The sequence below is a fragment of the Phascolarctos cinereus genome, unplaced genomic scaffold (genome assembly GCF_003287225.1).
Source record: "Phascolarctos cinereus isolate Bilbo 61053 unplaced genomic scaffold, phaCin_HiC Scaffold_5;HRSCAF=322, whole genome shotgun sequence".
Lineage (NCBI taxonomy): Eukaryota > Metazoa > Chordata > Mammalia > Diprotodontia > Phascolarctidae > Phascolarctos > Phascolarctos cinereus.
Genome location: NW_027555958.1, coordinates 274,905,913 through 274,922,280, shown reverse-complemented (window position 1 = coordinate 274,922,280; position 16,368 = coordinate 274,905,913). Strand labels below are relative to the sequence as shown.

Below are 16,368 nucleotides of genomic sequence, written 5' to 3'. Positions count from 1 at the left end.
CCTCTCCCCCTCCACCAAACAGAAAAGCAAGGGAGGTTTGTCTCATTTTCTACATCCCTGTGAAATACATATATTTAAAGGTTGCCCAAGTATTTTTGTAGCTTTCCTTTTTGTAGATTTGTCTGAAAGAACTTGGACCATGGAGAGACTTCAGGACTAATTTATGCAGAGAGACCATTCTTTTGGTGCTACTATTATGAAAACCTTGCCAGTTAATTTGTCATTCCACAGGATTCAGAAACTCTGGAAGGACCACAGGCTGAATTTGCAGCTTTCTTTGGTATCATTTTTAATTTGATATTTCTTAATCTCCTGTGCCCTCCCATTTCCCGACCTATCCTTTGCTCCTTAAAACAGAAGTGTTTTTCTGGCCAGCTTCCTAATGCAACACTAGCAACTGTGGGTACCATGAATGGTAGTCAACTTCAGATTCCCTCAGGGCCTGTCGGGCCATCATCATTTAGCTATTTACCAGGGCCACGTGGAGAAATAGGGTTTTCTATAAATCTATGATTTTCCCAACCAACATCAGCATTTGGAGGACTCCTCAGAATTGAACTCTCAAGGGGAGTAAAAGAGGTCCTCTTCACTAGACTCTTCACTAACACCAGCTAAGAGTTAAGTTTGTGGCTCAGCTATGTTTCCCGAGCCTCTTGTTCCTATGGAGAGGTGTAGAACATGTTGCTTGTTCATACTAGCAGTACTTAAATTTTCTGACACATTTTCTGAGATTGTATCTCTTTTCTAGGATACTTAAGGAATAAGTTTTTCTTGGACCTAGTGCCTTTCTCAGGTAGAATAGGTTTTACTGAATTAGATAGCTGAGTGTTACTTTCACTAGGTGAGTGTTACTTTCACAGCTCTCTCCTCCACTCCTCAACATAATGGCAACCTTCCTCACATTCTTGTAACATTTGTGTGGATACCAGTAGAACACACAAATTGTCTATGAGTTGTCCTTTCTTCTCATTACACAGTCAGGCCATCTTTTATTCCCTGGTCATTCTTTTCTCTGATGATATCCTATACCACTTTTAATCACATTAAAAGGTAATTAAAAAAAACCCAACAACACTTTTTTTTTAATCAACAAGAAAGTGTAACGTAATCTTATGATCAAGACAGCGAGATTTGAAAAGGAGTAAGGCAATAGAGTCATAGCTTCCATTGGCATGATCTTTGGTGGCTTTTCTTGAAAATTAGCTTTGAGAGCTATGAGCTAAGGGCATTTTCTTTTTCTTTCTTTTTTTTAAATTTGAAAGTATACTCCTACATTGCTTTAAGCCATGATCTTTTTGCAAAGAGGAAAAGAGGCAAATGGGAGTCTCCTGCTATTAAAGAAAACAAACCAGAGATCGTATTTTCTGCAGACTATTTTGTTAATCTCTCTTCATGCCATGTTTATGTTTTATTGGTAGCTATAGGCACATAGTTAGTAGTTAAGAGAAAACTATTGAGTTATGTTGGATAACTGACACCCCATTCCCCATCTCTGTGCTTTTTTTTACCGGCTGTGCTCCATGTCTGGAATGCACTCCCCCTTCACTAACATATGAGAATCTCAGATTTCCTTCAAGACTTGGCTTAAGAACTACCTTTATGGAACCCTTCCTGAATCCCCCATGGTAGTGCCTTTCCTCCTACATTATCTTTCTTGTATCTATTTTCTGTAAGCCTACAAGTCTTTCTATAGTACAATCTAACAAAGATACAGTTGGCCTCTGCTTCTGGAGGTAAATGTTGAGAACCTTTGTTTTCCATGGTTATTTTGTATCTCTTGAGCATTTTATCAGTAAATAATTCTGGTTTAGTTATTAAAAAAATAAATGTAGTCTATACTCAACATTCCCATGTTTAAGCAGTAGCATGATTTTATTTTAGTTTTTTTAGGAAGTTGGGATTAAGTGACTTGCCCAGGGTCACACAGCTAATAGATGTCTGAGGCAGGATTTGAGCTTAGGCCTTCCTGACTTAACACCTGTTTTCCATCCACTGTGCCACCTAGCTGCCCCCCATGATTTTATTAGTAACCTCTTTCTCACTTTCTGAATTGGCAGTGGGCACTTTTACCACTATGTGCAGTAAGGGAAAAATGAAAGGCATGAGTTTATATTTGCAAAAAGGAGGAAGGTATTCTTTAAAGTGTTGGTGAATCCACTGTAGAAAGTGCTAAAGTAACTTTTCAAGTGCCCGATAAGTGAATTGAAAAAAAAAGGAAAAGAGGCTAAATTTGTGGGTAAATGAGATAGTGATCACCCTTCCTCTTGCTAGCAATCGCATGAGCAAGCATCCAGTCCTGGCAGGCTGGGGTCTGGCACAGCAGAGCTGTCCGTGGTGGGAGTCCCAACCTCAGACCACCAGAGACAAACCCCAAGGCCTGTGCTTTTCATTGGGGAATCATTCAACAAGAATGGAAAGACAGATTAGAGATAGCAGATAGAGATTCTCTTTTTACCTTTGGGTTCTTCTAACATCACTGGCCCTGCCCCTCTTGATCCTTTCTGAAATTGCCTCTCTTCTCTCCTGTATTATATGTGTTATTTCATGGTTATTGTTTTAGGAAAAATGCGTTACATCAGGATTAGTGTTTTGTTGTAAAGGATTGTATGCAGAAAAATGTATTTTCATCAATTTCAAGCAAAAGATTTTGGTGGTCAGGGGAACCTAACTCCCTATTTCCCATAGGTTCAGTGTATCAACATTTGTGTTTTTGACTTTTGGGTTGTTTGTTAGGAACATTTGTTACTCGATCATTTCAGTCATGTTCGACTTTTTGTGACCCTTTTTGGGGTTTTCTTTGACAAAGATGCTGGAGTTGTTTGCTATTTCCTTCTCCAGCTCATTTTACAAGATGAGGAAACTGAGGCAAACAGGGTTAAGCGATTTGCCTAGAGTCACATGGCTAATAAGTGACTGAGGCCAGATTTGAACTCTGGAAGATGAGTCTTCCTACTCCAGGCCCAGTGACCTAGCCACTGCCTCACTACCACCCTGCTAGGAGCATTAACCCTGCGAAAGCTGAGAATTGACTCTGTGTGTTATTTCTTGGATAGATTGTAAGCTCTTCCATGGCAAGGACTGTTTTGTTTCCCCAGTGCCTAGAACAGTGCCTGCCACATAGTAGGTCCTTAATGAGTACTTATTGATTGAGTGATTGGACGTGGGCATGTGAATAATCACCCTCTTCTTTTACATCATACATCCTGAATTACATATGCGTATGTATATGCATTTAAAAATCCTAAGGAAAGAGAGCTTGTGGTTTAAGATTTGCGTCACTTATGTAGGAAGTTTGCTGTAATGTGGGCACTTTCATTTGATGGTGTTTGTTCACATTTCACTGGTTTGCCACGGTGTGTTTCTGTAATATTTGTTTATTCCTGCTTGATGAGTCATTCAGAGTCACATAAGCAACAGATGTCAAAGAACTCAAGACAAACTTTACCCGAGCTACTTATTTTTATAAAATAGCACGTTTATTGAACAGATAATTGTCATCTCAGCCGACTGAGCCGTGTCAGCAGGAAGCAGGGTCCTCCATTGCTTCCCCTTTGCCCTTGTCCACATCACCAGCCAGGAATTATACTGCGGTGCGATGTTCCTCAAGTGGTGAGCTTGACATCATTCTAGAAAGGGTCATCATCTTGATAATCTTTCTTACATGACTTTGGGCCAAGTGTGACTATGACAACAGTTAGGGAAAGAGGAGCCTATTGAGAACGATTGCAGTGAGGTAGATTGATGATGAAATGAATGCAGCTTTGCAAATAACTGCTGGTAAATAATTTATGGAGAGCTGGGTGGCCCAGTGGACAGAGTGCCTGGTCTGGAGGCAGGAAGGCTTATTTTCCTGAGTTCAGATCGGGCCTCAGAAACTCATTAGTTATGTGACCCTGGGCAAGTCCCTTAACTATGTTTACCTCAGTTTCCTCATCTGTAAAATGAGCTGGAGAAGGAAATGGCAAACCATTTCAGTCTTTGCCAAGAAAACCCCAAATGGGGTCATGAAAAGTCTGAAACAGCTGAACAACAAACCCTAACCTTTTGTTTTCTATTGTAATTCTAACTTTTTGGGTCCTAGAGAGTACCTGAGACTAAGGTATTCAAGGTTCAATGTTATAGTTATACTGTTTCTCCGTGGAGATTTAAAAATAATACAATCCGACCTCAGATACTTACTAGCTGACTCTGTGACCCTGGGCAAGTCACTTAACCCCCATTGCCTCTAAAATTTTTAAAAAAAATAATTAAAAATAATAGTCATTATGTGAAAACCAAATCATGGGCAGCTAGGTGGTGCAGTGGATAGAGCCTTGGAGTCAGGAGCACCTGAGTTCAAATCTAGCCTCAGACATTTGACACTTACTAGCTGTGTGACCCTGGGCGAGTCACTTAACCCCCATTACCAAAGCAAAAAGAAAACCAAATTATGCTAATACTTGGTATACTTAGATTTTTTTTAAAGCTTGCATAAATTTATAGTTAACATTTTCCAAGTTAAAAAAAAATATCTCCATTGAAATTGTTCTTGCAAGTTAGGTGCATTCTGATGTAACATAGAGTAATTCATCTTTAGTTATGTTATAAGCTAGTACTCTTGTAAAGCCTATGAATTAGTATGTGTTTTGTTTTGTTTTGTAGCCTGCATTAGCCAGTATCTAGAGGGGGGAAAAAAACAGTCAGAGCCTCAAAGAAGTAAGGATAAAGACCTATAAGAATTTTGATAAAATCTGAAAATTTCTTCTTGGTCATTGCCGTTAGAAGCATGATTATTGTTACATTGTGATATCAATCAACAGTCAGTCAAAAAAGGAGTAATTAAGTGCTTATTCTGTGACAGGCACTCTGTTAAGTGCTGGAATACAAATAAGAGCAGAAAGATAGTTGGTGTTCTCAAGGAGCTCCACCGTGGGAAGGTAGTGGGTAAAAGGAAGCTGAAAAAGGGAAGGAGGGGAGACAAAAGTACCAGGAAGGACATGGCAGAGAAAGTGTAGAGTGGATGCCTAGGGAGGAATGAAACATGGATGGCCTTGGTAGCAACCTTAAATGGCAGTTTGGGGAGAAGTCTTCTGATGAGAGGGAGTGGTTCCAAGGGCAGGAGGGTATTTCCAATGGACTAGAGGGAGCTTCCAGGGTGAAGAGGTTTCTGGGACATGGTAGATAAAGTCTACAGCCTGGAGAATGATGATGAAGTAATATGTGTGAAGAGCTAATGGAAAATGAAGATTAGCTGCATTTTTCATGTGTACTATTGGGATGGCTAGGTTTTTGTATTAAATCTTATCTACCAAGCTTTGTGCCTGGACAATTCCAATGGCCACTTCTGTTGGATTTTTTTTATTGGCGGTACGACTGACTCTTGGCCAGTCAATCAAAATTCTTTTGGGTAAAAGTATTATGAGATTACGCAATAGTATTGTTAATCTAAATAATATTTGTATAGTTTTTATAAAGAAAAGATAAATCCTGATGTCAGTATTCGGGCTCCAGGACCTGAAATAGGGCTTCTAAGTCTCTGTCAATATATTGGTTTAGTCAGAAGGATAGATACTTATTGTAGAAGATTCTCCAAAAATGTTATTTTATCATGAAAATGTAAGTACTTCAGTTGAATTTATAAGCAATATAAAAGACTCCCTGTTGGGTGCTGCCTCCTGAATTTATTAAGTAAAATATCAAAAGTCGCAAATGATTAAACTGAAACTTTAGCTTGTAAGAGAGTTATTAAGCAGTAAATTCTATTACAGTAGGCTTTTATTTTCTTCTCTGAGTTGTACCAAGAAAATTCTCCTCTTACATAATTTATGGCCATGGCACTGGGGACTTTCTTAGAATCTTGGCAGTATAAGGATGTCTTATCATTGTGTTTGTGTCATGTATAAAATAACTGCTCAATAGTAAGTCCTGATCATGAATAATGTCTTTTAATTGATGTTAAAGAATCTCCACCCCACCCCCCACACCTCCCCTACACACACACACATTTGGAGGGAGAAAAGCCCATTCCTATACATGTGCTGGAATACCCAGCACAGTTTTCAAGTCAGATGAGAAATTGTACCTCCCTTTACATTCAATTCAACAAACATTTATTATATAGTGTAAGGTACTGTGATAGGCTCTGGTGATATAAAGGTGAAAATTCTGTAGTTCTTGCTCTCAGAGAGCTACCTACATAGTGCTGCCTTTCATGCACTCTGTGTTCCAAACAAATTGGCCTCCTTATTTTCCCCTGAATTTGATATCCCATTTCTCATCTTACTACCTCTGCACAGGGCTGTTCCTCAGACTGGAATACATATTTTTTCCTTACCTCCATCTCGTAGAATACCAAGCTTCCTTTGAAGTTTTCATCTTGTAGGAAAGATTTTCATGATTCCCTTTGTTTTTAGTGCCTTGTTTCTCTTCTTTAAGTTATTTCTTTACATATATATGCAAATGTTTACATATATATTTACATATATAGTTTATATATATTATGTATAGCTTGTATATGAACTATATAGAAATGTTTACATATATACATATATGTTTACACACCCCCCACCCCCCATATGTGTGTGTGTGTACATGTGTGTATATAGGTTGTATTCCTCCCAATGGAGGATAGAAGCTTCTTAACGCCAGGGATTATTTTTATTTTATCTTTGTATTCACTGTACCCAATCCTTCTGGTTGCCCAAATTTGCAACCTCAAGTCCTCACTCTTATGTGTCTCACATAATCCAATCTGTTGCCAAATTTTGTCATTTCTAACTCCATGGCATCTCTTGCACACATCCACTTTTCCCCATTTAAACAGCTCCCACTCTGATTCAGGCCATAATTTATCACCTCTCTCCTGTGCTATTAGAGTAGCATCCTAGTTGGTCTCCCTATCTGAAGTCTCTCCTCAATTCAATCCATTGATTTCCACAATTACCAAAGTGATTTTCCTAAAGCACAGGTCTGACCATCTCACTTCTATTCACTAAAACTCCAGGGACATTTTTCTTTTGGGGGGAGTAAGGGAAAGGTAGTAAGTGGCATCAGGTCTGCGGTTTTCTTGGTGAAGATACTGGAGTGGTTTGCCATTTCCTTCTCCAGCTCGTTTTACAGATGAAGAAACTGAGGCAAACAGGGTTAAGTGACTTGCACAGCCAGTAGTGTCTGAGGTCATGTTTCAACTGGAGTCTTCCGATTCCAGGCCTGGTGCTCTATCCACTTCACCAACTACTGCCCCAACTCTAGGGGCTTTCAGTGGCCTCTAGGATTAAATAAAAACCTCTTTGTTTGACTTTGAAAGACTTGGGAACTCTGATTAACACAATGACCAACCACAATCTGAGGGTCATCATAAAACATGCCACCTACCCTTAGATAGAGAGGTGGTGTGAATTGAGAGTGCACATTAAAGTGTGTGAGTGTGTGTATATGTACATACAGTGGTTTAGCCTGCTGTTTAGTAAATTCTGACTAACATGAATCACAGTCTTATTTGTGTACTTTGTACATTTCTAACCAAGAATTTTGCCCGTAAACTTTTTTTTTTGGCCACTAAGTAGATTTGGAGAACGTCTGGGACTTTATGTTCTCAAGACATTTGGCAGCTGTCTGTGTTAATGTGTGTGATGTGTGTGTATGTGTACATATACATATACACATATATAGAGAGATATAATTATTTTACTTTTTTTTTTAAATTTTTAGGCAGTTGGGGTTAAGTGACTTGCCCAGGGTCACACATCTAGTGTCAAGTGTTTAGTCTGAGGCTGGATTTGAACTCAGGTCCTCCTGACTCCAGGGCCAGTGCTCTATCCACTGTGCCACCTAGCTGTCCCTATTTTTTATATATACATATATACACACATACATACATGCATACATATTGACATGGCTGCTGTGGCCATTAGTTTTGCTTGACTATACATGTTTGTAATGGGTTGGTTTTTTTTTTTAATTTCCGAAGGGAGAAGGGGGGTTGGGGGGAGGATTTAGAGCTGAATTTCTAAAAAGAAACTCCTTTGTTTGACGTTTAAATCTTTTCGTAACCTGGCCTGTCTCTACCTTTCCAGATAGTACAATTGTGTTGGCCAACTTATTGTCCCTCATACATGAGGATCTTTCTTCGGTCATTTCAGCCCAAATTGTCTTCCTTTCTCCCTTCTATCTCTTGGAATCCCTCTTTTCCTTCAAGACTCAGCCCCAGTGTGACTTTTTTATGAAGTTTTTCCTGATTCCCTCAGCTTTTCATGCTCTTTCACCCTCCTAATGTTATATTTATGTTGTATATGTTCTGTATCTGTAAATTTACATATATATATATATATATATATATATATATATATATATATATGGAAGCTCCAGGAGGGCAGGGACTGCTTGCTTCATTTTTTGTCTATGCCAGGGTTTGGCACAAAGCCTGGCATATTAGGTGTTTTATTAGGTGCATATGGATTGGTTGGATATAGAAAAAGTTTAATAAATGTTTATTGGATTGGGTTAGATGTAATTTAACAGGGATGATACAAAGGAATATTATGCAAGATGGACAGTGTGATGGAGGTAAAGGAGAGATCCCAACAAAGTGTTCTAAGGAACTTTGAGGAAATGGAGAGATTCTCAGCTTAGAAGAGGGATGGTGATGGTCAGTGAAGGCTTTTTTTTTAATACAAATTTATTTATTTTTAGCTTTCAACATTCACTCCCACAAGTTTTTGAATTCCAAATTTATACCCCATCTCCCCCCTCCTCCCATCCCAAGATGGCATGCATTCTGAATATCCCTTCCCCTAGTCTGTCCTCTTTTCTTTCTCTCCCCCCTTCTCTTATTCCCTTCCCTTTCTTTTTTCCTGTAGGGTAGGATAGACTTCTGTACCCCATTTCCTGTATTTCTTATTTCCCAGTAGCATGTGAAAACATTTTTTAAAAAATATATGTTTTAAAAACTTTAAGTTTCAAATTTTCTCTCTTCCTCCCTCCCCACCCACCCTCATTGAAAAGGCAAGCAACTCAAATTGTACATGTGCAGTTATGCAAAACACGTCCATAGTAGACATGTTGTGAAAAACTAACTCTATTTCCCTTAATCCTATCCTGCCCTCCCCTTTATTCTATTCTTTCTTTTGACCCTGTCCCTCCTCAGAAGTATTTACTTCTGATTACTCCCTTTCCCAATCTGCCCTCCTCTCTATCATCTCCCTGCTCTCTTGTCCCCTTCTCCCCCTATTTTCCTGTAGGGTAAGACAGATTTCCATACCCAATTGAATGTGTATGTTATTCCCTCCTTAAGCCAAATCCTATGAGAATAAGATTCACTCATTCCCTCTCACCTTCCCCCATTTCCCCTCCACTGTAGGAGACTTTTCTGTTTTTTTTTTTTTGTGAGATAATTTACCCCATTCTACTTCTCCCTTTCTTCTTCTCTAAGTATAACCCTCTCTCATCCCTTAATTTTATTCTCCAGATATGACCCCTTAATCTTCAACTCACCCTGTGCCCTCTATCTATCCACATATACATCATCTTTCCATGCAGGAATGTAAACAGTTCAATCTTAATAAGTCTCTTGATGAGGTAAATTCTCTTTCCTGTTTACCTCATCATGTTCCACTTGAGTCCTGTATTTGAAAGTCAAATTTTCTGTTCAGCTCTGGTCTTTTCATCAAGAATGCTTGAAAGTCTTCTATTTCACTGAATGACCATTTTTTTTCTCCTGAAGGATTATACTCAGTTTTGCTGGATAGGTGATTCTTGGTTGTAATCCTAACTCCTTTGCCCTCCGGAATATTATATTCCATGCCCTGCAGTCCTTTAATGTAGAAGCTGCTAAATCTTGTGTTATCCTGATTGTGTTTCCACAGTACTTGAATTGTTTCCTTCTGGCAGCTTGTAATATTTTCTCCTTGACCTGGGAACTCTGGAATTTGGCTACAATATTCCTAGGAGTTATCCTTTGGGGATCTCTTTCAGGAGGAGATGTGGTTCTTTCAATTTCTATTTTGCCCTCTGGTTCTAATATATCAGGGCAGTTTTCCTTGATAATTTCTTGAAAGATGATGTGTAGGCTCTTTTTTTGATCATGGCTTTCAGATAGTCCAATAATTTTTAAATTCTCTCTCCTGGATCTATTTTCCAGGTCAGTTTTTTTCCAATGAGATATTTCACATTGTTTTCTAATTTTTCATTCTTTTGGATTTGTTTACTGTGTCTTGATTTCTCATAAAGTCACTAGCTTCCAATTGCTCTATTCTAATTTTTAAGGAAGTATTTTCTTCAGTAATCTTTTGGACTTCCTTTTCCCTTTGGCCAATTTTTCTTTTTAGGGCATTTTTCTCCTCATTGGCTTTTTGGACCTCTTTTGCCATTTGGGTTAGGCTATTTTTTAAGGTGTTATTTTCTTCAGTATTTTTTTGGGTCTCCTTTAGCAAGCTGTTGACTTGTTTTTCATGATTTTCTTGCATCACTCTCATTTCTCTTCCCAGTTTTTCCTCTACTTCCCTTACTTGCTTCTCAAAATCTCTTTTGAGCTCTTCCAAGGCCTGGGACTGATTCATGTTTTTCTTGGAGGCTTTGGATGTAGGAGCTTTGACTTTGTTGTGTTCTGGTTGTATATTTAGATCTTCTTTTTCACCAAAGTAAGATAATATAGTCTGACTCTTGTGCTGCTTGCTCATGATCCCGGCCAGTTACTTGAGTTTTAAACTCTTTGTTAAGGTAAGAGCCTACTTCCAATGTGGAGAGTGTACTGTCCCAAGCTTCAGGGGTTTGTACAGCTGTTTTCAGAGATATTTGTAGGGACCTGTAAATTTTCAGTTCTTCTAAGGTGGTATGATAAGGGGCGAGGTGTTTACTCCTTTCCTGGCCTGTGACCACAAGTATTCCTTTCTGTCCTGTAAGTGTGAGGAGGGGTTTCTCTCCACAGCCACTACAAGCTGTACCAAGCCAGCGTTCTTCCTCACCCCAGCACCACCTCCCAGAACTGTGACCCAGATCCAGACGGGCAAGGCAAGAGATTCCAGCCTCAGCACTGGCAAAGAGATCCCTGCAGTCCCTCTCTGATCAGCCACTGGATTTCCCTTCAGTCTGTGGGCCGGAAGCTCGGGAAGCAGCTGCCCCCCCCCCACACACACTCTTGGGGAATGAAGCTGAGACCCCGCCTTCCTTTCTCATCACCGACAGAAACAGACTTTTCCCACTGACCTTCTAATTTGTCTTTGGCATTGGTGGATTGAGGAGTCTGGAAACCTCCACAGCTGCCAGAGATTCAGTCCTCTGAGGCCTGCGCTCCCATGCCGCGCTGCGCTGTGCTCCCAGCCCCAGCCCGGCGCGATACACCTTTCAGATCAATCATCCAGGTTGTCTTGGGCTGGAGATTTGTTTCACTCTGTCTTTTTGTGGGTTTTGCTGCTTCAGAATTTGTTTAGAGCCATTTTTTATGAGTATTTGGAGGGGTTTGGGGGAGAGCTCAAAGAAGTCACTGCTTTCACTCTGCCATCTTGGCTCCGCCCCTCAATGAAGGCTTTGTAAAGAAGGGGGCACTTGAGTTAAATCTCAGAAGAAAGAGGGAGATTTTTTATATTATGCAGGGATATGAATTGAAATACATTCCTGGCATAATGGTAATCAAGCCTGTACAAAGGCAAATAGCTGAAGCTCAAGATCCATTTTGCCTGGGGCTCAGAGTTTTTGAAAGGGAATGTTGTTGTTCAGTCATGTTGGACTCTTGGTGACCCTATTTGAGATTTTCTTGGCAAAGAGACTGGAGTCATTTGCCATTTCCTTGTCGAGGTCATTTTGCAGATGAAGAACTGAGGCAAACAGGGTTAAGTGACTTGCCCAGGGTCACACAGCTAGTATCTGTAGCTAGACTGAAACTCAGGAAGATGAGTCTTTTAAGACTTCAGGCTGGCCACTGTATCCACTTCCACTGCACAGGCTAGCTGCCCTTTAAAAGGGAATAGTGTGAAATAAGTCTTAAAAGTTAGGTTGGGTGCAGCTAGGTGGCACAGTGGATAGAGCACTGGCCCTGGATTCAGGAGGACCAGAGTTCAAATCCGGCCTCAGACATATAACGCTTACTAGTTGTGTGACTCTGGGCAAGTCACTTAACCCCATTGCCTAGCCAAAAGCAAAAAAGAAAAAAGAAAAAAAAAGTTAGGTTGGAGACAGATGGCTAAACTTGAGATTTTTATCTTCTAGCGACTGAGGAGATGCTAAAGATTTCAGAGAAGGTGAATAACATGGTGGGACGATTATTTTGGCAGTTGTGATTAGGATGGATTGGAGAGGGGAATACAGGTAAGAGTGACTGGGACATGAACTAGTGTAGTGGAAATAAGACTGGAGGAAAATATAGATGTTGGAAGGTGTGTCTGAACTTCCATGTAACACTGAACACTTCATAAAACTTCTGAGAATTGCATTGGTGATTTCTCTGTTCATATATTCAAGAACTGTACTATTTTCTGTTACTTTTTTTTTTGCCAGAAATGATGGATTATGGAAGAATAGCCTTTGATGTCTAGAAAACGATTGTCCCCTTCATGAAGGGAAAGAATGACATAAGGGAAGAAAAAAAGTCTCTTTCCCCATTCCCCTTGGCATAGGTGTAACTGATTATGGAGCAGCCTCTTTGTTTTAGAAAGTAGCAATATTAAGTTGTGATGTTATTGGCTGTCTTTTCGTCTTCACTATGTGATGCAAAAATGGCAATTCTTATTCATTTATTTATTTATAGCATTCCCTCCCCCCCTTTTTTTGAAAGTGAGTTCCAGATTCCCTCCCTCTAGGTCCTCCCCTACCCGTGAGAAGGCAAGAAATCTATCAATTATATATGTGAAGTCATGCAAAATATATTTCCATATTAGCCATATTGCAAAAAGAGTACCAAAATGTCATGTTCTAGGCAAACAATGTTGTTCATTCCATATACAATAGGGGTTCTTAATCTTAATCTTTTTTTTTTTATGTCATGGACCCCTTTAGCAGTCTGGTGAAATCTATGGACTCCTCAGAACAATGTTTTTAAAAGATTGAAGGAAATGTTAAATTTCATTTAGATCCTGGGAAAAACAAAGATATCATTGTTTTTTCCATATAAGTTCACAGACCCCTGTGAAACCTATCCCTAAGTTAAGAACCTCCGTTATAATAGTCTTTTAAACATGAAATCCCTATTAGAGTTAAACACAATTCTTGAGTTATTTTCAACTAAAGTGAGCCTCAGCATTACTTGTGTATTTTATCCATTTCTTAGCATGAATCAGTCATAAAACCTTTTTTTTTTTTTTGGCCACTGAGCAGATTTAGAGAAAGTTGGAGGCTTTATGTTCTCAAGACCTTAAATAATCACTGCAAGTCTGTATTACTTTTTTGGGAGGTGGGGGGGAATCTGTCTGAACTCATTAAAAAAAGGTGGAACTGGCTTGACCATTGTGGAACACCTGACATGCTGGTTCCTCTACAGACTCTAAAAAAGAGAAAGCTTTTGTGACCTGTCAAATGTCAGTCTTTGTGATGAGTCAGCACGTCAGGATTTCAGTGCCTTTCTAGGTCAGGACCACGTGTTCCTTTGGAGGTGCTAGCTAGACCAAGACTAAAGTTGTGACACTATTGTTAGTGACAGTACTTTAGATTTAGGTGACTGGCTAGAGCTTAGTTTCACTATTTGGAGGACACCTGTCTCCCTGGCATAAGGGACCAGAGGAGGAAAATTTCGTGTGTGTGTGTGTGTGTGTGTGTGTGTGTGTGTGTGTGTGTATGTGTATGCACACGCGCCTGTAACTCTAACCCTAATCCTGACTGTACACATCTGCATTCCGAACATGTGCATGCATGTGCATTTGTGTATCTACATGTCCTATGTATAAAGTGATTCTCTCTCTCCTCACATACGTATATATATACATACATATGTGTACACACACACATACACACACACACACATGCACATACATCCAATATATAGGTTCAGTACAATACAGCTGATTGAGCAGAAGAGATTAGAGTAGTATCCAGGAAATACTGTACACTTTTTAAAAAAGTACATTTTCCCCAAGGTGTCCCTAATAAAGCATATTCTGAGCACCTCAGATGAAAGTTTTAGATTATGAAGAAGAATGAAAGAACAGTTGATGACTGAATTTTCTTCTTAAGGGTTTTCTTTACTCTCGAAGTATAAAGCACAGAAATGAAGGGAAGATGAAAGACAAAACTTTTTTTTTTTAAAGCCAGGATCTACCAGGGGGAAAAAAAAAATGGGTGAGAGATTTCTCAACAACAACAAAAATGGCACTACTTCTCTGGAAACTGCAAAGTGTGTCATTGCTGAAGAAATTATTTGAGAACTAATAGTTAAGTTATTTGAGAACTAATAGTTTATTTTTAATTTATACAGGCATTTCCATAACAGTATAATAAAAAAAGATGATTGCACATGGAAACTGCAAATCTATTATGTACAACTTGCTATTCCTTTTAAATATATCATGAAGTTATCATGTAAATTTCTTTTTTTTTTCCTCCCCCCATGGCTACCATTAGACACGTGTGTGTGTGTGTGTGTGTAAAACCGTCCTATATATACTTCTGTTTATCAGCATCTTCCTTTATATGTCTTTTGTAGCTAATCTGAATATTTTACAGTAGTCAAAATGACTTTGTCACTCAGAGTTGTCACTGAAACATTATTACTGTTACTGTGTACAGCATTTTCTTGGTTTTGCTTGTTTTGCTCTTCATTATTTTGTGCAAGTCTATCCATGTTTTTCTAAGATCATCAAGCTCCTCATTTCTTACAGTACAATAGTATTCTATCACAGTCATGTACAGTGTGTTCAGCCATTCCTCAGTTGATAGTCATCCCCCAATTTCTAGTTCTTTGCCACAATATAGTTTAAAACTGTCTGTGTTGGAAGATAACCTCCAGCCTATGAATAAGACCCAAATTCTGTAGGTATGGATAAAAGGAAATTTCTTTTTGTTTTAAATGGAGGCAGCACATCTAGTGGAAAGAATACTGTTCTAAGAATCTGGGGACTTAAATTCTTACCTCAGATCAATTACTTGTAAACTTTGTCAAAACACTTAACCCCTGTGGGTCTGTTTTCTCATCAGAGAAACAAAGGGAATGGACCAGATGGCCATGGAATGATAGGTTTAGAGCTGGAAGGGACCTTAGAAGTCATCTAATATTCCCTTCTTCATTGTACAAATGAATAAACTGAGGCCCAGAAAAGTTATTAAAGGAACTGCCTGAAATCATACAAGTTATAAGTAGCAAATCTCATCTCCAAATCCAGGTTTTCTTATTTTAAACTTAAACTTAACCCACCATGGTAATTTAGTCATTCATACTATTTAGTCATCTTTACCTTACACTGCCTTATTTTTTAATGTATGTTTTTTGGTGTATGCTTTATTTTAACAACAAAATTATAAGACCTTGATGGGCAGGGCTGTGTTTTATGCATCTCTGTATTTCCAATGCTTAGCTCAGGTTTCTACAAATACGTATTCAGTATATTTTGCCATAGTTAATGAACGCAATGGGAGGGAATGGGGCTATGTGTTTTTGGCGAGAGGGAAAATTTTCTGCAGGACTGAGGGTACAGAAGAAGCTGAGGAAGGTGGCCTGTGTCTCTTCTCCGAACTATTTATTCCCAGGTATAGGAGAGCAGGAGATGGCCTGGAGGCAGATGACTGAGTCTGGGATCCAGGCTGGGAGAGAGGCTAAGTCTGGGATAAAGTACTATTCAGTATTATAAGCAGAGTGTTTGGAGTTTTCAGCAGAATCTAAAGAGATAGCGGCTAGGGGCAGCTAGGTGGCACAGTGGATAGAGCTCTGGCCTTGGAGTCAGAAGGACATGAGTTTAAATCTGGCCTCAGACACTTACTAGATGTGTGACTTTAAGTCACTTCAATTGCCTCACCAAAAAGCAAAAAAAAAAAAATAAAAAAATAAAAAAAGAGATAGAGAATGAGTAAAGGGGGTCAGTAGTTTGTGGAGGTCTAGAGTTTCAGGACCTTTTTTCTTCCTTTATTTCCTTCTCCTTTTCCATATCTCTTCTTGAGTTTGGGGTTGTGGGGGTGGATAGTTTACCATCAAAAGTTTTGGAATGGAAATGCACAAGAATGTAAGAAGAGAATAACCAATGAGTAACAGCTAAATGCCTACAGCCCAAATTACAACTGTGTTCTTCACACCAGAAAAAGAGCCTAGGATACTTCTCAGGATCCTCTAGGACATAGGAGAATTTGGGTGATGTTAACAGTCTACCAGAGGACAGCTAGGTAGTATGGTCGATAAAGTGCTGGGCTTCGAGTCAGGAAGACCTGAGTTCAAATTTGTCCTCAGATACTTACTAGTGGTGTGACCCTGGGCAAGTC

At 39.2% G+C, this 16,368-nt stretch overlaps 1 protein-coding gene across 3 annotated transcripts in view; it reads left to right on the top strand.

Annotated features, from left to right (window-relative positions):
* PITPNC1 (phosphatidylinositol transfer protein cytoplasmic 1) overlaps nucleotides 1-16,368 on the top strand; it is a 360,189-nt gene that overhangs the window by 86,440 nt on the left and 257,381 nt on the right. The window contains exon 1 of one of the 3 annotated variants that reach the window (XM_021000756.2): nucleotides 3,591-3,609. The exons of the other annotated variants lie outside the window; for them this stretch is intronic. The gene's annotated coding sequence lies outside the window, so the exon portion shown is untranslated. Of the gene's footprint in view, nucleotides 1-3,590; nucleotides 3,610-16,368 lie in introns of those variants that run through there. 3 annotated transcript variants of the gene reach the window in all.